This window comes from Martes martes (genome assembly GCF_963455335.1).
Source record: "Martes martes genome assembly, chromosome: 1".
In the NCBI taxonomy this organism is placed as follows: Eukaryota; Metazoa; Chordata; class Mammalia; order Carnivora; family Mustelidae; genus Martes; species Martes martes.
This window is the reverse complement of record NC_137888.1, coordinates 110,849,292-110,869,207: the sequence shown is the minus strand read 5'-3', so window position 1 is coordinate 110,869,207 and position 19,916 is coordinate 110,849,292. Positions and strand designations below refer to the sequence as shown.

Here is a 19,916-nt window from a genome sequence, read left to right as displayed (position 1 = left end):
GTCAGTTATCAAGCAAATACCCAGTAGTTAACAACTAGGCAAACTAGCGCTCTAAATATCCACCAGAATGAGTTCTGTACCAACTTAAAAAAAAAAAAAAAAAAAAAAAAAACTTCACTTCTCGTACTCTCAGACCCTCATTCAAGTAACTTGCTTATCTGAGTCCTTATCCCAAAGTGCAGAAGAAAAGCGAATTTGGATGGAAGGCAAAAGGCTTGTATAAGTGGCATGTTGATGGCAGTGAGAAAGTTGAGCTATTTCAAAAAAACTAAAAAAGCCAAACAAAATAATAATAAACAGTGATATGCAGTCTGGGGCCATTTAGTGATAGAGTCTTACATATTTCAACAGGCCCCGAGGACATCATTATGCACAGTATAAAATAACTGATGTTCAAAATCATGGCCCTGAATTATTAATTAAAGGTATAATTTCTCAGGATACTCGCTGTCAGACAGCTGTGTGGTATGGAATACACTTTAGAAAGACATGCCATTAAAACAGTTACAACAAGATCCTTGATCGTAGAAGACTTGGGGAAAGCCTTGAGTCAACTTTCTCACTTGACAAGACAGAAAAACAAAAACACAAAGATAACATGATTGATCCAAGGTCGGCTGGTTGTTCGAAATAATCAGAGCTACGAGCCAGGAGAGCTGAATCTGCTGCAACTATGTTTCCACGATTACAAAATTGTCAATGAGGAACTACAGCCTTAGCTCTTCATAATGCTCTACAACGCGGAAAGTAGCTATCCTGGAGTCTTTTCAGAGAGCTGAGGTTCTACCTTCAAGCAATCCTGTGATCAGAAATGTGAAAGTGAGTTGTCCTGCTGGAGAACAGAGAGTGAGTGGTAAGGCACGGTTTTCCTTGGAGAAGTAAATGTTCTAAGCCCGGGAGAACGCAAGGCTGTGTTTATTGGCAAGGAAGAAGGTTGCACAAAAGGGAACTATGTCCAACACATTTAGCATGGGAAAAACAAGTTGTGTGTGTGTGTGTGTGTGTGTGTGTGTATCTCCTCACTAGCATGTATTTCTGGTCACCAAAGTATTGTTGAGGATCATTGAACTTGGAGAATCTAGCCTGACTCTTTCTCTGAATACTCATCATTGCTAAATAAACTGAGTAGGCCATGTACTTCAAAGAGAATTGCATTTGGAGGCAGGAGACTCCCATTCGAGGCTCTGTGTAACTAGGCACAGGCCTTGGGGTTGTTACCGGTAAAGTGAGTGAACTGAATCTGAAGATCTCAAAGTTTCCTCAGGGCTATGATTCATGTTTCTAATCAGGTCTTAGCAAATAGAAATGAGACAAATAGGGGAAATCCAAGTACCATGCAGTATGCAATAGAGACAAAGTTTCACATATTTGCTACAAAGGCCTATTGCAACAAAGGCTTTCTGAGCTATGTTTAGAAGGGAGGACTTCTTTTCCTAAGCCCTATACTCCACTTGGTTGTTGTTGTTTTTTTTAATTCTCTCCCTGTTTTTCTATCTTCTTATGAAGATCACCTCTAGAAAACCAGAAAGGGCCTTGGAGGTCAAATAATGTTGTTTATTTGGGCACTATTTAGGAAACAGCAGCTCAGGAAGGATCCGTGACTTTCACGAGGTCCGGAGCCTGCTTGTGAAAATGTGGAATTGCTTCTGATTCCCATTTCATACTTCCCTCTGATAAAGCCACGCTGCCTCCCAACTTTGAAAAACTACTAGGAAATATAACGGTCCCCTAAAAATAACACCCCATTTATATCCCAGGGAAGAGTCACATCTAAACAGGCAATGGTCCTATGTCAAAGGAAGACAGCACAGGAGCAGCGAGTCAGCTGCCGGCGAAGCTAAAGCCGCTGTTCTCTTCCCACGACTCTGTAAAGATTTATGGTGTACATGGGGGATCTTGGCCAAACTACCTCCAGGCAGTATTGGACCAGATCCCTAAAGGAGTCCTCGCAGCTATGAAGTTTTTCACATGTTTATCTGCTGGGGACAAGACAGCTGTGAGCTCCTGAAGCTTCCTTATAAGGAATAACACTTCATACTTTGAGATATCCACACACGAAAAATTTGAGCAAAACATACTTAGTTATAACATTTCCCTTAAAAAAAAAAAAAAAAAAGTTGACCTAGGTTGGAGATTGGTAAGGTCTTTGTAAATCCTGTGGGGAAAGATCACTGGATTTGGTGGGAAAGCACCGTCTATTTTTATACACGGCACTGGTCGGTATGACCTGCTGTTAAGTTTTGCCTCGTTTTGTTCTTTTAATTTAAAGCTGTTAATCAACTTCTGGACACTTTCTCTCACTGTACCACTTTTTCCTTCAAGAACCGAGGCCGTGTCTCAATTCTGATGTTCAATCAAAGGATTATCATTTTCGAACGGCGAAGCTTTCAGATTAGTGGTAAGCCAATTAAAAAAGAAATAAGAAAGAAAATCGGGAGAAAAAGGAGCTTTGCCCTCCTGATATCCTGGCCTGCAAGCGGCTCTCCTTTGAAAGGGCAAGAAGAAACTGCTCTCAAAGACACTTTCTCATATGCTGCCAGCTTCAGAGTGGCTCTTTCTCAGGGGATGCTTGTCTGGGCTGACTAGGGCTTGTTTCAGGGTGTGTCTCCATTCCTCCAAGAGGCCTGCCCTGGGCAAGACTGTATTCATTAGTGATGTAAAAAAATTTAAAAATCCCGAGCTGGCAGCCAGTGGGAGGTTTTCCTACACGGATGTGCACCTCCCACGTGCTCCAGTCACAGACACCACTGGGCTGGTGAGAGGCCCCGACGGATCGGTGCCAGGCCCAGACACAAGTCCTCCATTCTGACACGCAGTGCTGCCAAGCGGGAAAGAACCACATCCTTCCTCATCCTAAGGCCCCTTCTTAAATCGAGCAGTTGTTCGAAGGGGAAAGCACGGGGGGAGGGAGGAGGCGACATCACTAGTTGGTGTTAATTATAACAAGGGGAAAGCTTTATTCCCGATATGAAGTTTCTAAGTGAATTCAACACAGAAGCTCAAGGCCGGAAAGGCCCTCAAATATCATTTTGATTCAAACATTTTCCAAAATTCAAATATCCCTGTAACATCCTTGCCAAGTGGATGTGTAGTCCCTCTTTAAATATCTGTAATGATGGTGAACTCATTACCGAGTTAGTTTTCATATGGCCTGAACTGTAATAAGAGTCTCCTCAGGTTGAGTTGGACTCAGATCCTCTGGAATTTGTACCTATTTGTCCTGGTCGAGGTCTCTGGTGCCATATCAGAGGTCTTCTCTCTTCCACAGACACCAGGGGCGGGGAGTGGGGTGTGCATTTAGCCCAGGGGTTCTGGCATTTGAAAGCAGCAGTCATATCTCTATTGACCTCACTTTCTAAAATGGGAGACTAGGGTTTTTGCAAAGCACTTATTCCCTTCTTTGCTCTAAACCTCAGTTGTAAGAAAAGGATACTGACAAAATGAAAAGATCATTAAAATAGGAAGAGCTGGTGTCAATTGATTAAGGCACTTCCTATGCTATTTAGGCTTAAAAGGAAATTGAAAAAGGAGCTGAGGAAGCAAAATGATCAGTGGGTTAGCTCAAGCAGGATTTCTAGGGAATTGTCAGACTGATCAGTGTACAAGTAACCAAACATCTGTCACAGATGCCCACGAACCCCCAGGCAAACTCGATGGGGCCACAGGACAGAAGGCATGCCTCAGCACAGTGAAGGAAAGCATAAAGTTTCAGCACGGGCTTCAGACTCACATACACCGAACTCAAATCCTCTGGAGCTATGTAAGCTTCTTAACCACACAGACTCTCCGTTGCCTTATTGGGTCGGGTCAAGCATCTCATGGAATCAGGTGTAACGATTACGTGAGATCATATTATAAAGCACCTGGCACGCAGTAAACACTCAGATTTCACAGCTATTATTTTTTATTATTATCACCAGAAGTCTAGCCTTCAATTCTCCTGAACTTTTCCCTACATAGCACAGCAATGCAGGAAGCAGAAAACCCATATTTCTGGTAGGGTGAAATGAGGTCAGTTCTCACGTGGGAGAATGAAAGCAAGAGAAGGAGCGCATTACAGTGGAAAGTACACTGTACCAGAACTTAGAAGATGAATTACAGAGTTTTGGCTAACTCTAAACAAGACACATCCCTCTTTGTTGTATTGGCAGAGCCAGGAGCTTAGCCTTTTGACCCTAACTTTCTAGCATTCTTGGAGGACCATTAAGAGCAGTCTATGTAGGGGCAGCTGGGTGGCTCAGAGGGTTAAGCCTCTGCCTTCAGCTCAGGTCATGATCTCAGGGTCCTGGGATTGAGCCCTGCGTTGGGCTCTCTGCTCAGCAGGGAGCCTGTTTTTCCCTCTCTCTCTGCCTGCCTCTCTGCCTACTTATGATCTCTCTCTCTGTGTCAAATAAATAAATAAAGTCTTTAAGGAAAAAAAAAAAAAAAAAGAGGGGCACCTGGGTGGCTCAGTGGGTTAAAGCCTCTGCCTTCGGCTCAGGTCATGATCCTAGGGTCCTGGGATGGAGCCCCGCATCAGGCTCTCTGCTCAGCGGGGAGCCTGCTTCCTCCTCTCTCTCTGCCTGCCTCTCTGCCTACTCGTGATCTCTCTGTCAAATAAATAAATAAAAAATCTTAAAAAAAAAAAAAAGAGTAGTCTGTGTAAAGACAGCTAATAAGGCTTGATTTCTGGATGCCTCCTCCTTCTCCCCTGAACCATGTCTCTGTATCAGTAACTGCAAAAATCCTACAAACCCCAAAGCACAGAACCTGAGGTTGTCTCCCCAATTTGCTATGCCTTAAGGATCCCTCTAAGAGGACAAAACTCTCCGGGGTGCACTGAATAGAGTTTTTAGGTTCTGTATTCACTTGCTGTTGGCCATTGCCACGTCAGCAGATAGAGCAGTAGGTGTGTGTGTTTTAAATAAGTCAAGACAAATGAATAAGTTCTGCTGTGTTTCAACAGGTAGGAAGCCAGGAGATAGGTTTTATAAACACATGGGAGTATGTGCTTGGAAACGCTGATAGGAAAGACTTAGAAAATGACCTAATTCAAAGGTGTGTGGATCTCCTGGGGGTGTTAAGATACCTGTTCAGGTATGCTTTGGTAAAGCAATCCTTCTTCTTTACCCTGTGTTTGGTGTTCTGTGCTTTGGTGTGAAGAAGCAAAACTCCTGCAAGGGGGTCCGGGATGAGACAGCTGGAACTGTCACACTGGGGCTACAAAGGGCCTGCACTCTGGGTGGAAAAAGACCTTAGAGGTAATGAAGTCCCAAAACTATGGGCAGATTTAGAACAGGAACATGGAAGAACAAGGAATGTGCCCCAAGATTATCAGACAGTGGTGCCTAGTGCTAAATGGAGGGAGGAGCCATAGCAAGGTGTCCACTGAATCTACGCAAGTGCAGTGAGTGTTCTTCAGTCAAGGGATAAGTGGGCTCTTGATGGTTACCACAGCCTCTGAGGTTCAGTTTTGCCACTTAGGCCAATTCAGACCCAACCGACCTCACAGAGTCATTGTCAAATCAAACGAGATAAGGGACATGTAAGTCATTTGCAAATTGTTTAGCACTTGGACAAACAGGATGGAATACTCTTACTCTTTACTCGGTAAAGCCAAAAAGCATTATTTACTAAATTAAGCAAGTGATGTTTATTTTTATAGGATCTTCCTCTCAGAATGAAATTGACGTGGTTGCGTAAGCCAGTTTCATGTTGGTCAATGTTCCAGCTACATGTACACTTTCTCTTGCCTTTCACATACTGGAGGCAGAATCATCAGGGAATTTTAAAGAGTCATTATCAAGGTATGCCATAAAGATATTAGAGTCAACATACTAGCCGTACGTCAAATCACCTTGGCTTGCAATAGTACACTAATATTTTTAATATTGTTCTGAACAATCACTTATGATTCTGAGTCACTTTCCCAAGTGAAAATAGAAGAATGCAAGTTTTTTTTGCCTGGGTTATGATAATAGAATGTTTAGCTGTCCCCCCATTCCTTTTCTAAACTCCAATGCTATGAAACCAAATATCAGATCTGTCTAAAACACAGATCTGATAATGCCCCTCCCTTGCTCAAAATATTCAGTGTTTCTCCTTGCCTTACAGGTTTAGGTGCAACTTCCTCAAGAGAATATTTAAGGACCTCAGCAATATGGCCTTGGGTCAACTTTTTTAAGTACGATCTTCAATGACTCCGGAGCTCGAATACCATCTCCCAGTAAAACTGGGCTCTCCCCAAGCAAGGCACCAGCTTCCTTCCTTCACTTCATGTTTTCATCCTTTTCCCTTTATCTGGAGTATCACTCATGGTTTTTAACTGTGTCACTTTAGTTCAATTGGAATTATGTTTTCCAGAATCCCATTCTCTGTATGGTTCTTAGGGGTAGCCACAGGGAACTGTACATGAGATATGGATGGGAAAAGTGCAGCAGTATCCATTGTTTTGGCCCCCTGGGTACCACCTACTGCCTCTCACATACATAATTGCTGATCTAGTGGCTGACCTCCTAAGAGGGGGCAGCAGCCACACCCACCATGCCTTCAGCTCCTGACAAATCTCTCCCTCCAACCTCTCCAAGTCCAAGGCCCGGCAGGTGCGGAGCTCTGTGGCTAAGCCCACCAGCTCCTTCTGCAGGCCACCCACATCATCTAGGTTAGGTACAGTGAGAGATAGTTAAGGGTTGCAGCTGGTCCTCATGGGTTCCAGGTTGTTCTCTTCCCCTTCACATCCAGCTTTTTTTCTTCCCAACGGCCTGCCTACCAGCGGTGGAGGTGGTCTTCCACAGACTTCTTGGCCACCTCCTCCTCAGGGGCCTGAGTGAGTGACTTTTTCTGATCTCCATTGTCCTCATTTGGGCTTTCATGTTTCAGCTTTTCCCACAGTTGTAGGTCTAATCCCTATGACAAATCCCATATCCCATATCACCCACCCACTTCATGCGTGCTCCCTTGGTTGGACCCTAACTTGTACACTGCTCCTCCCCTCCAGTCTATGTCCAAAACCTGCCCATCGATTCAAGACTCTCTTCAGACACCAGGTCCTCAGAAACCCCTTCCTGAATGGCACAGCTGTCTCTTTAAAACGAAACATGTTTTTCCATAATCTATTAAAGTTATGTTATCTACTCCTACACTCTTCTAAATATTATACAGGTTGATTGCCTGTGAATATCTCATTTTTCAAAATGATCTGTAAATTCTTATTCTTCAGGGGTTGTGTTTGTGTGACGATATTTTAACCTCTGTATCCCACCTGTGTCTTGCCTACAAAAGGTTTTCAGCAAATGCTTATGGCCCAAACAAGTAAATGAATGATCAATGCTATCAGTCCCTTTTTAATACCACAGGTAACTAAAACCTGGAGTTCCTGTATATGGCATATCCCCTCTTATGTGGAGACTCTTTGGTAGCCACTTTCCATCCCCTTCCCTTAGAGAAGAGCCTGTCTAATCTGAACCCAATCCTGTTTATTTTTATCGTACACACAGTTCTAACAAAACTCATGAGCCCACTCCCTAGTCTAGAGTAAAGCGGAAACAGCTAATTATATGGGGAATGGAAAGAAAGCTGCTACAGCAAGACATGCTGAAAGCAAGAAAAAAATAGCAGACAATGAAAGAGAGAGAGGCCAGAAAATTTATGAAAATCAGATTACACAAATTTAAAAGTATACCAGTCTAGGGCCATTTAGTACATGGGTAAATGATCTCATCTCAATAAATTTTAAAGGAATTACAGTCCACTCCAATAAGCTGTCCTGAATCACCAAGATTAAGTAATACCACATATCTTAGAATAATCTTCTTCTGAAATTACTTTTAAAACAAAAATTTTGGAAAAAAAGTTATACCGAATCTTACCATTAAAAAAAAAAAAAAATTCCATAGTCTCTACCATTCTCAGAGGGGAAAGAGTGTGTGTGTGTGTGTGTGTGTGTGTGTGTGCGCGCGCGCTATTTTGTTTCGTTTTCTCATGCATTCATTCAGCAAATATATAGTGAGTGTCAGCTATGACGGGGCACCATCCTCATGTTTGTGAGTATGTGTATGTGCATTGTGTGTGTGGACCTTTCCTCCAAGGAAATCATCAAACTTGGGAGAGGTGGGACAATAAAAGTTACACCTTTTAAGTATGTCACAACAAAAAAACAAAGAAGGTCATTGTATGTCAGCACCATATAGGCTTCTTACAAAGAAGTGAGCAAATGCAACCAGCAAAAGAGGACTGAGTTCATTGTTACTGGTTTCTTCCAGGGCAAAATAAACTGTCAACTAGAATGAAGCTTCTTGCCTTCCCCATACAACCTTTGCCTGTTTCTCTGCCAAACATCTCTTCACTGCAGGGAAGGTCCCCAGAGAGTCCGATGGTGCTGCAACCCTGCACAGTCTGTTTTGGAGCAAAGCTGTGGCAAAACACAGGCAAGAAATACTCGATTTTATCATCACAGCCTCCCTGATACACCTATAGAGGCAACTCTTAACACTCTCATTATCCCCCCTAGTTTAAAATTAAAATTTAAACTTTAAATAAGGTTGTAATAGGATTGAGTGAGACAATAAAAACAAAGCATTCAGCACAGCTCTTGGCACACAAGAAGCACAGGCTCAATGTGAGTGATTACGAATTAGCAAAAGGTCCGAAACTTCCAATACGTTCTATAAATGAGTCTCATTAAGTGTTATCTATGGTAAAATATGAGTCTTCTTCTGTTTTCCCTTTTGTCACCCAGAATGTTCTCGAACCATCACTGGAGTACAAAATAACTTTCCCACAAGCCAGGTCTGCCTGAGGAGGAGGGTGGGCAGGGTGAGAAATACTTGTCTGCAGGTATGTCAGATGTCAGAGATGGACAGGGCAGTCCTGCAGCATTGTTGCTCCCACATCATTCCCTAGGACTGGCCCTTCTACCTGCAGGAGTTTTCTGCTGAGGTTAAGGGACTGTAATTTCCTAGAACAAAATTAGTATCACTGATTATATGATTGGGTCTTTGGCTCTGATTTTTTAAAGGAAGTTAATAAAAAAGCACAACTGAAAAACTGCCTGAGTATGTAAGTGTAAGCATGTTTGGGGAGGTTATTTTAGTTCAAAAAATAATAAAAATAGCTCAAATGGACTGAGCACTAATTATGTTCCAGGCACTGTGCTAAGCACTTCATGCACATACTTAATCCTAACGACGCTTTTATTCTTGTGCCAACAATGCAGATGAGGACATAAGTTTAAAGATGCTAAGTAAATTTGCCATATCCCAGAGATAGTGAGTAGCATGACCCTATACCGACCGTCTCAGTCTAAAAGCCACGTTTTACCACTATATGCTAATGAAATAATATAACGTGAAAGAATAGGTCACGTATGCATTCACTGATTCAAGACATTTATTGAATTAGTCCTTCATATGAATCGCCATGAAGTGGGACAAATAGTGATGAAAAAAAAAATATTTGGGGTCACTTACAATCAGAGGGCAGAATGGTTACATTTGTGTAACCAAGTGGTTACACTTGCCCCAAGTTCAAATACTGGCTCTACACCTAACTAACCTCTGTGACTTTGAGCCTCAGTTTTCCATTCTACAAAGAGAAATAACAGAGGACAGATATTCTTTGGTTTCAACAAGCTAATATTTGTAAAGCACTTGAAAGATGCCCGGCATATGTGAGACTACGTATGCATATCAGTAAAGACTTCACAGAGGAGTTCCATTTCTTGAAGAGTTAGGCACCATTTACATTTGTAGAGCCAGAGAGAAGAAATTGATCTTACATGGAATTAAATTTGCCTTTCATATGCTTACTCCTCGATACATCGGATTTCAGAAACTGCTACTAAGAATCTTATAAGGAAAATATAAGGAAATAGCTCTTATAAGGAAATAGCTCTGGGTCCAGTGTTTTGGGGGACTGATTACATAAAACACCTACACAAGAACTGTAAAATTTCCAGCTGATTTGAATTGAGCAAGAGTGCATACATTTTCACCCATTACTTGGTACATGTGGAAATAAGAATGATATCATTTGAGAAAAAGCAAAGGAATCTGTTTTTGCCTCTTTTACCTATGTGTGTGTGTGTGTGTGTGTGTTTTGAGACATTCTAATGGGGAAGTCTATGAATGACACATCAGTGAAACTCAACTTTCTTTCTCCTCTGTTCATAGGACCCTATATGAGATCAAAGCAGTTTAACTCATCTTATACATAAATTCTTCCATTTTCCTTCACTCTCTGGCTCCAAATACAGCACATCTGGTCACCACCCTCCTTCAATCCTTTCGGTGACCTCCCAGCTTATTTTGGGACTTTATTCCCAGTCCTTATCCCCCTTTCACCTGGCCCCTGCCACCTCAACCACGATCTCAGACCAGCTTAGCTCCTTCACAGGCTTTTCCCTTAATTCAAATGCCACCTTCTCAAGGCAATATGCATCCATATGTGTATTAGTGTATATACGTGTGTATATGTATGTGTATGAAACAAGTTTTTTTTTTTAATTTCAGTATTACATATGTAATTTATTTTCTTGTCCGGTTCCAACTCTTTCTTTCTACCCCTTGAGGACAAATAATTATACTAACACTTGTCTATGCATGCATTTACTCATCATTTCCTCATGACTAAGTAGCTGCTATTCGCGAGGCCCTGTTCATGGGATAGAACAAGGAGCGGGGTCTCTGGCCTTGTGGGTGTTACGTTCTAGTGGGGGGTGAACTAGACAATAAACAATGGACAGACTAAATATGTGGAAGCTGGTAAAGGTGACAACCGCTATGAAAAAAGGAAAAGCAGAGTGGGTCAGTGAGATGAGCACCGGCATGGGTGGAGATGGGAAGCAGGAAGGGGGATAAGTTTATACAAAGCAACCAAATAGGCTTTGCTGAGAAGACATTGCAGCAAAAGTTTCAAGGAGATAAAGGTGTTAGCTTCATGGTTATCTGAGAGAGTGGGGTAGAGAGGAAACAGTGCAAATCATACATGGCCTTACAAGGTATTTTAAAGACCATCTTACACACTGAATGAAATAATGTGTGGTTTCTTGTGCCAGTCACTGTTCTGGGAACTTCATTCGTATTAACTGACTTAGTCATCACTAACAATCCAATGAGTTACATATTGTGTTTATCTCATTTCACACAAAGAAATTAAGTCACTTGTCCAGAATTATACCAATGGAGCCAGAATATGAACCTATGTAGCAAGACTCCAGACTCCTATAATACACTCCCTCTTGATCTAGAAAATTCTGATCCAGTGATACGGAGACTTCAGTGCAGAGGCCCTAACTACCTGCTTCCTTAATGAGTTGTCCAGATGATTCAGATGGAGATAATCCATGCACCACAATTTCTCACCAGTCTAATTCCTCCTCCACATGAAAATTTTGCAGATATTTTAAGGTAAACATCACTCTCACTTCCTATCCTTACCATCCCCATTGTTCATCAAATTGGGGAAATTTCCCTTAGACCAGTGGAAACATCTACTCAATACACACCCCCTCTCTATCTGTGTTTTGTGTGAATTTCATCATAGGGCTGAGGCTTTGGGGTATATAACAGTGCTGAGTGAGGAGAGGAATGAATGTTTATGGAGGGCGTTTTGGGTGCCCGGTATTAAGTGCTAGGGATTTAAAACATTTCATCTGATTTTAACCTCGGTAATATATATCAATATATAGATACAGGTACAGGTATAGATATAGATGTGTATCGATCTAGGAGAGAGCTAGAGTATGCTAATTGCCATTTCCCAGATGAGGAAACTAAGTCTCCACAGGCTAAGCAAGCAATATCTAGGATTCAATGACTCTAAACCAGCCAACTTTCCACCACCAACTCTAACCATTCAGTCCCCAACCCCTGCCATTGTTTCATTCTTTAATTGGAAACCAAAGTCTAATCTTCCAGAAAAGTGCTATTTAGTGTGTATTTCCAGTCTCCAGCATCCATCATTTCTGTAAGTTGAAAGAACTCCTATATTTATTCAATGAGAGCCAAGCTTCTTCCATGGGCACTAAATTAGCTCAAAAGAAGAAAGCAGAAAATATGCACTCATAATGCTAAAATTCAAATGAAAGCCAAATATTTTATCTCTTTATTTCTTTGTGGAAGATTATGGTGATTAATGGTGATACAGAGCTTGCTTTATATGAAAAGCCTCTCTTTTTTCATTTCCCATACAATAAATGTCAGTGTGCATAACCCAGCCAGCTATTTTCTCTTCCCAGCCCCCAACCTGGATCCTGAGGAGGAAAATATTTAACAGGTCATGGGAATGTGGTAGAATCACATCCTGAAGGACACGGAAGGTGTCTTTATGGATCTAACTCCCAGTGTGGCACTCAGTTGTGGGTCTCACTGAGGACAATTAGGCTGCTGGGTATCTGGGACTTGGGGCACCCACCACCTCATGGTGTGTGGGTACCTCTGTGGAAAGAACGCGGTGGTTCTTCTCTTAGCTTTTCATGGTATCTCCCAAGTCATCACTCCACAGACACAGATTCATAGACCATCATACCTTAGAAAGCACCTCGTCTAAATTTCTCATTTTAGAAATGAGAAAAAGGACTCTGAGAAGGAAACGCAATTAACCAGTAGTGGGGCTGTTGGACTGAATCATTAAGTGGGGGGAAAACACATAACTTGGAGTTAGAAAGCTGGGGTCCAAGCCCCAGATCCACTACGTGCTAACTGTGTGGCCTTAGCAATCTTTAACCTCTCAGACTCAGGATATACATGTTGTTGGCAACGCATGTCTTTATTACCTCAGATTATTGTAAAAAAAAAAAAAATGTGCATGCCTGTGTATGTAATAAAAGTCATTTTGGGTGGTTAAAGTTCTACATAACTAAAACTGTTATTATTTGAACCTAAGTCTTACACTTTCTGTTCCCATATCAATCTGGGCATGCAACTGAGTATCACGACAGCTGTTAATCATAATAAAGGTTAAAATTCCCAGGCATCAGGCCCTTAACAAATGTTATGGCATATGATTGACATCTATCAAAGCCTGATGAAATGGGTTTCATTATCCCCTTTTATAGATGATGAAAGTAAAACAGAGGGCACCTGGGTGGCTCAGTCTGTTAAGCACCTGCATTCAGCTGAGCTCATGATACCAGGGTCCTGGGATCAAGCCCCATGTGTCTGACTCCCTGCTCAGCAGGGAGCCTGCTTCTCCCTCTCCCCGCTATGATGCGCGCTCTCTCTCTCTCTCTCTCTCTCAAAAAAAAAAATTCTTTAAAAAAAGAAAAGAAGAGAAAAGAAAGCAGAAACAGACCAAATAACTTGAGCAAAGTTACCATAGCATCTAACCATAACTGGCTTAAGGAACTGTGTTATCTATGAAAAGAACACTTTCAGATATCAGAGTTTATAAAATGACTGGTTCTCTTTTCTGTTGCCTTTAGCATTGATTGGGAAATGAGGAAGCCAGTGTAATCATAAGGACTTATGTGCCAGACAGGTAGAAACCACAGCCTTCTCCTGGATAGAAGCTAGATATAAAAGGTCACCTGTCTTTATTCCAATTATATCAAATAATAGCTAGATGGATGCTCATTCTTCACTGTTTTTAGAAATCTTAAGATCGAAGTTCATTGCAGTTGCCCACCTCCCTGGAAACTTCCTACTTTCTTTCAGGTAATTAATGTATGACACTTGACACTGGCCTTGCTGTCAATACATGCAAGCAAGCCCTCCCTTCCCTATGTTTGCTGCAAAAAGCCCTTTTTTCTTAGGATAAAAATGTCTTTTTGTCCATCATTGAGCTAGGGATGTCCAACCTTCTTAGAGACTGTGATTCCTTAGCATTTTTCTGGTTGTGTAACCATAACATTAAAGGAAATGAAAGTTACCTTCCAAGTTTATATAGACAGCCTTTGAGATAATTAGTAATAGAGCAAAGCGTAAGAAAACGAGAATGTCAACACTGGGCCCGCCCGACACAGTATGAAGCCATCATTCCCTTCACTCTGCACTTTTTACATACAAGGCACTGTGCTATGTTCTTCAGCTGCTTAGGCGCTAATCAGGGACTTGGACAAGTAACAACAGGGACAAATTACTGGCCCAGAGTGAAAACAAACAAATAAATTTTGAAAATCACAGTAGAGACAGAAAGAAGACAGTACAAGTATTTCATGTGGTCCCACAGACTGGGAAGAATGAGGCAAGGATTCTAGCAGCAGGCATAGGAAGGTAGAGGAGGAAAGGACACAGCTACTGCGTTGGTATGGTATGAGGACACAGGGAGGGGACATTCCTGAATCTAACTCTCCAAGTCCTCCGACTTGATGGTGTGGTGTCTAGCAAACATGGTAAGGTAGCCCAAATGCCTTTGCGCTCAGAAACACACCAGTTCTAGTTCTTACTAATTGACTAACCTTGAGCAAGTCCGTAAGTCTCCCTGAGCCTTCGTTCTTTCATCTGTAAAAGGCAGATAATAATATATATCTGAGAGTTATTTTTATGCTTAAGTGAAATGACAGAAGTGCACGCACCAATGAATGCTGATTTCCTTTGCCCTCCTCTGTTTGACCGGAAAATAGATATCTTGGCATAAAACATAAGGGTATTTTCTCTTTATTCCCCTTTACCCTTCTAGCTTCGACTTTTACAATGAGATATGGAGATAAAATTTTGGAGTTGAAGGGAATCTTAATGAAAAATAACAACGTATTGGGGCAGAAGAACCTCCCATTTGAAGCCCAGAGCTAGAGACTTCTCAGTTCCAGGCAAGGTAATCCCAGACTCAGAATGGCAGGATGGCGATGGGTGGGTCATTGGTCCCAGCCCAGGCTCTCACTTCTAGTCCAGAGGCCACACAATCTCAGACCTCTCAACCTACTTAACATCTCTGAGCCTCAGTTGCCTCCAAAAATGCACAGGGTCACTGCAAGGATTAAATGAGGTGATACTTATAAAACAGTACAATCCACAATGGAGTTCAGTAGCAAATAGCTATTACATTTTGATTTTCACAATTTAACCGACTAATAAATTGAAAGAACTAATGGCAGAATTCACATTTATTAAATGCCTCCAGTGAATAAGGTGCTAGGATAGGGATTCCAGCTTCTGGGCAGGCATTAGCGTTCCTGTTTCCTGGCTGAGGAGACAGAGGCTCACCACAGTACCCTAACTTGCCTCAGGTCCCTGTCAGATTCCACAACTCGACGCTGCCCCAGGTGCCAGAGCTGGGCAGAATCAAGTTAGGCTACCAGGAGGTCTCTCCATCAGTGCCACAATCCCCTTGGTACATTCTCACTTTCTAAAAGAGAAAACGAGCAAACAAACAAACCTGAGCCAATGAGTAGCTAAACTGAATTAATCCCACAAAAGATCAGATGCCAAATGTTCTATAACTTTTCCATTCTTTGGGGTTTTCATTTCACCCACAGAGCAATTTCCAAAATTTGCAAAGAGCACAGTAGGTGGCTCTCTTTAATATTTCACGGGCAAGGCGACAGTGACTCACCAGATCCTACATCTGTGTCACCAGCAGAAGCCCTGACAAAGTTGAGCAACAAATGAAACTGTGTGTATGCTGGAGATAACCTTTATTTATTTATTTATTTATTTTTCTCTTCTGCCTCCTCCTCCGATTTCGTCCAGCCACACTCTGCTTTTCTAACAGTGCCAGGTAAGATGACGTTAACTGGATACCTTTTGGCAAACATATGCTTCCAAATGCCAAAAGCAAGGAGCAAAAACGTTTCTCCCAGAACTGCATTTGCAAGCCTGTCTGCTTGCTGCAAAGCAGAGAAACCTGATGGCCTGTGGGGAGTCTCAACGGATAAATGGCCCCATTGCCTGGGCCAGAAACAGATCTGTTCATTTTCCTACATAAGCCTGCAGCCATCAGTTTCCACAGGGAGGACTGAGGCTCCAGACCAGTGATCAGCACTGTCAACAAGCAGCGAGTGGTCTTTTTTGCAAACACTGCCTCTGCCTACTGCTCTCCATTCCATCCTGTACCCCCAGCATTAGTGAGAGAAGTGAAGAACACTATGGTCACTCATGACATTTGTTGCACAATCTTCTTACTGCCCTATGAATTAGCACAAGGATGACAGGGAGAAGAAAACACTCAGAACAGGAAGAAATACGTAATATAATTCTGAACTTCATGTCTTCACAGTCCCCTTCCTCTTAGGAATGGAAGGTGCATTATTTAAAGGCAGGAGAGTAGGATCGTTGCCTTAGAGATCAGGGCTTTTGAACTTCCTCTCCTAGGAACTGACCCCCCTAACCTCTACAGAGCACGCTTATGGACTGTTCCTTCAGCAAGGAAATTTCCTCTTTGGGACAGAAAGGATCCCCTACACCAGCCCAATAAGGTCACCTTAACTGAGGTAAATTGTTAAAGAACTCATTGGAGCAGTGGCGGGGTTGGGTGTGACAGGGAAAAACCCTTAACTAGAAGTTACAAGGTGTAAGCTCTACTTCCAGGCCGAAACATAATAACCATGTGACTCTTAGCAACCTCTCCTTTCTCTGAGTCTCACTCAGTGTCTTTGAGAACAACTAAGAAGAGATACCACTTAATGAGCAACTACTCACTACATAGATTTTACATTATTCCACTTAATTTTCTCCTCACACGAATTCTCGGGGTAAGCATTTTCCTTTCCATTTTAGAATTGAGTAAAACAAAAGCCCTAAATGGTGAAAAAAACTGCTCAGTATGACCTAGCTGCAGAGGAATTAGGGCTGAAATTTGAATTTGACCACAAAACCTAAGCTCCTTCCACCATTAATATGCCTCCCATGTCCTTCTCTCAGGGCTATCGCAAGTAGCAAGAAAGATAATATATATGGAATATGTTTTGGAAATTTTAAAGTTCTCTCTATCTATCTATATGTATGAATTTTGTAACAAATAATCCGGATAAGGAGGAAAGGTATAACTGGGTATCCTTTCTTTAAAGAGCCGGAACCAAAAAAATTACCTTCCAATCTCCCTTCCATCCCCTTGTTCTGACCTTATTTTTTAACATTTTCCTTTTGCCCACAGGCCCCCTAGTTCTCAGGCACACGGTCAGACGTATCCTGGCCGGCTGATCACAATGAATGCACACAGAACAGGCTGATGGAAGCAAGAGATCCCATCCCCTGCAAAGGCTTGGTGCAGGAGGTACCTACAGGGGCACGGCCAAGTTCTTCTCTTCCCTCAAGATGTATCACACTCCCTCCTATGCACTCATCAATACCCCACGCAAATGGAAGGAACTGGGAAGCAGGCAGCCAACTATAAATGCTGAACACTCAATTCGGGGACTTAACGGCATAGCCAGGAGACACTAGTAAATAACTATAAAGTCAATCAGAATAAAATCAATTTTCATGAGCCTCGTGGGGATATATGAGGGGAGCTATTCATTTTAAAATAACAATAATTAAGGATGACTAGAGTAGGCATATGTAGTATTTATGTTTAAATAAGGTATGTCTGTGTCCAGAGGGACTGAATTTAGCAACATCACGGTATAATCCCAAAGAAATACGTGAGAATTGTGTTGCTGTTTTCCTCTATTAAAGAAAACATAAAGTTGATTGTCTGGGGGCGCCTGGGTGGCTCAGTGGGTTAAAGCCTCTGCCTTCGGCTCAGGTCATGATCCCAGGGCCCTGGGATCGAGCCCCGCATCGGGCTTTCTGCTCCGCAGGGAGCCTGCTTCCCCCTCTCTCTGCCTGCCTCTCTGCCTACTTGTGATCTCTGTCTGTCAAATAAATAAAATATTAAAAAAAAAAAAAAAAAAAAAAAAAAAAAAAAAAGTTGATTGTCTGACCTAAGACAGGCAGGAAAACAAGGATTAGCACAGTCTGTAACATAGAAGGAACTTCTAACTTCTCTTGTCTTCATAATTCTCATCAAATTCAAGACTGTCTTTGCAAATAAAGGGTGCCTCAGACCAGGGCTTCACAGACTGAGGCTCGGCCTAAAAACGAGGGGGCTCGGCATCACTGAGAAACATTAATTTGATATTTCCAGCTCAAGCATCCATGATCAAAGTCACATGGAGACAGCACTCAGAAAACACTTTCTATAAAAGCTGTTCAAACTCCAAATAAGAAAATGCCACAGCATTCCAGATTAAAAAAAAAAAAAAAAGTCACTTCAAGGTAGTATGAAATCACCGTTCTGAAAATCCACTGTCTCCAGGGTTAGTGTGTAGCAATATTTACAATAGTGTCCATCAATCTCAAATTAACCAGATGTCAGGCCAGGCACTGCGCTAGACACACCATTTGAATTATCCCATTTCATCCTTCCAACTACCCTCAGGGCTCATTGTGATCTTTATCATCTCCCTGTTGCGGCCAGGGGCAAAAACTGAGTACCGAGAAGATTGGATAACTTGCCCCACCAAGTTCACACAGCTAATAGTCGGCAGAGCTGGAATCAAAACCAGGTCTAAATACTCCTCCTCAGCCGGCAGCTAACCCAGGATCTGTGGAAAGGAGCAGCAGAAGCCCTCCCAGCGGCGCGGTGGATCTCAGTTTCACGGCCGGAGGTGGAGGGGAGACAGACTGGGTACTGGTTCTTAAAGAAAACGGCAGAAGTTTGCTTTTCTGCTTGCGATTTTTCCCTTCAACTCAGCTTCCTTGTTGCCTCCCGGCACTCAGAAGTGACGGGGCCATGGCTCCATGAAGCTAGCTCTTCCCAACCGAGGGGCATCCTATCCCCTACGGGACCACCAGCTTCCTCCCCGCGCTGGGAGACAGCTGTGAGTACCAACCCCAGGCATCCGCGCCCCGACGTCCCTCCCCTCGCCACCGCCTCCCCAGGAGCCAGCCAGACACCCTCGGCAGGGGTGTCTTTCTGAGAAAGCAGGTCAGGGGAGGACGGAGCGAGGCTGCAAGCAGCCTTTCCCCAGGCTGTCACAGCTCCTGGCAGGAGACACGCCGGGACACACTGCCCTCTTCTATCCTCACCGCTCGCAGCGCGCTCTGGAGATACCCAGGCGGGGGTACGCCAGGGTAGATCCCTCAGAGGGCTGGAACTGGGGTGCAGCAACGCACAGCCATCCCCAAACTGCGGTACCTCAATCTCCACAAAGCAAAGATGGGGTTCTGGACAGTTGGGTTCGAGTCCCGACCACAGCACTAACTAGCTGTGTGATCTATCCCAGCTGCTGCCTCGCTCTGTGCCTCAGTTTGTCCTTCTGGACAATAAGAGGGTTGAACGAGACTATTTTCAGGAGTCCTTCCACCCTGAGATTCTGTGGGTAGGTGATTCCTCCGAGCCCTCACGACAGCGAGAGACTCACCTTTCTTGGGAAGCAGAGCGGGCGCAGAGAACCAGTGGGGACGGGTAGCAGGGTCGCCCGACACTGCTTCTTTCGGTGAGTCTGGCCAAAGCGGAGCCCGGGGACCCTGATCCGGCCAGTCTTCCCCCAATGAGCCTCTTACTTTCCGCCGCACTTTCTTTTTCCCCCTTTGGAGCTCCTCCCTCGGTGCGGCGCGATTGGTCGCCGCCGCGCTGCCCGGGCTCCACCCGCCGCCCTGGCTCGCCGGCCCCCGGCGCTCCGAGCTTCGCGGAGCCGCGGCCGCGGGGCGGCACCGAGGGCAGCCCCGCCCGCGGCGAGGAGGAGCCGCGCTGGGCCTGCCTGTGAACCGACGCGAGGCTGCGCCGGGCCCCGTCTGCGCCCCGCCACCGCCTGAGCTGGCTTGAGCGCGCCCGCAGAGGAGAGGGTGGGTCCCGGTGATTGGCCCGCTGCCAGGCGCACTGGGAAGATACGCCCCCACTATACACAGATTTGCACACATGCGTTCATTGCAGGGTCCTGGTCTTCCAGGCGAGATCGATGCCACCCTGCCTTTTCTCCCGGCTCTGTGTACTTAGCTGTCCTGCTGCACCAAAGCCATGAATCAGTTCAGACTACAGGATGTGAGCGCGCCCACCATGTGCCAAGCACAGAGTGC

At 43.7% G+C, this 19,916-nt stretch overlaps 1 protein-coding gene across 1 annotated transcript in view; it reads right to left on the bottom strand.

Moving 5' to 3' along the window:
• The window catches only part of IL1RAP (interleukin 1 receptor accessory protein), a 120,469-nt gene extending 101,049 nt beyond the window's left edge, over positions 1-19,420 (bottom strand). Inside the window, exon 1 of the mRNA XM_080830329.1 lies at positions 19,262-19,420. The gene's annotated coding sequence lies outside the window, so the exon portion shown is untranslated. The remainder of the gene's footprint in view (positions 1-19,261) is intronic.
• Positions 19,421-19,916: the final 496 nt, after the last annotated feature.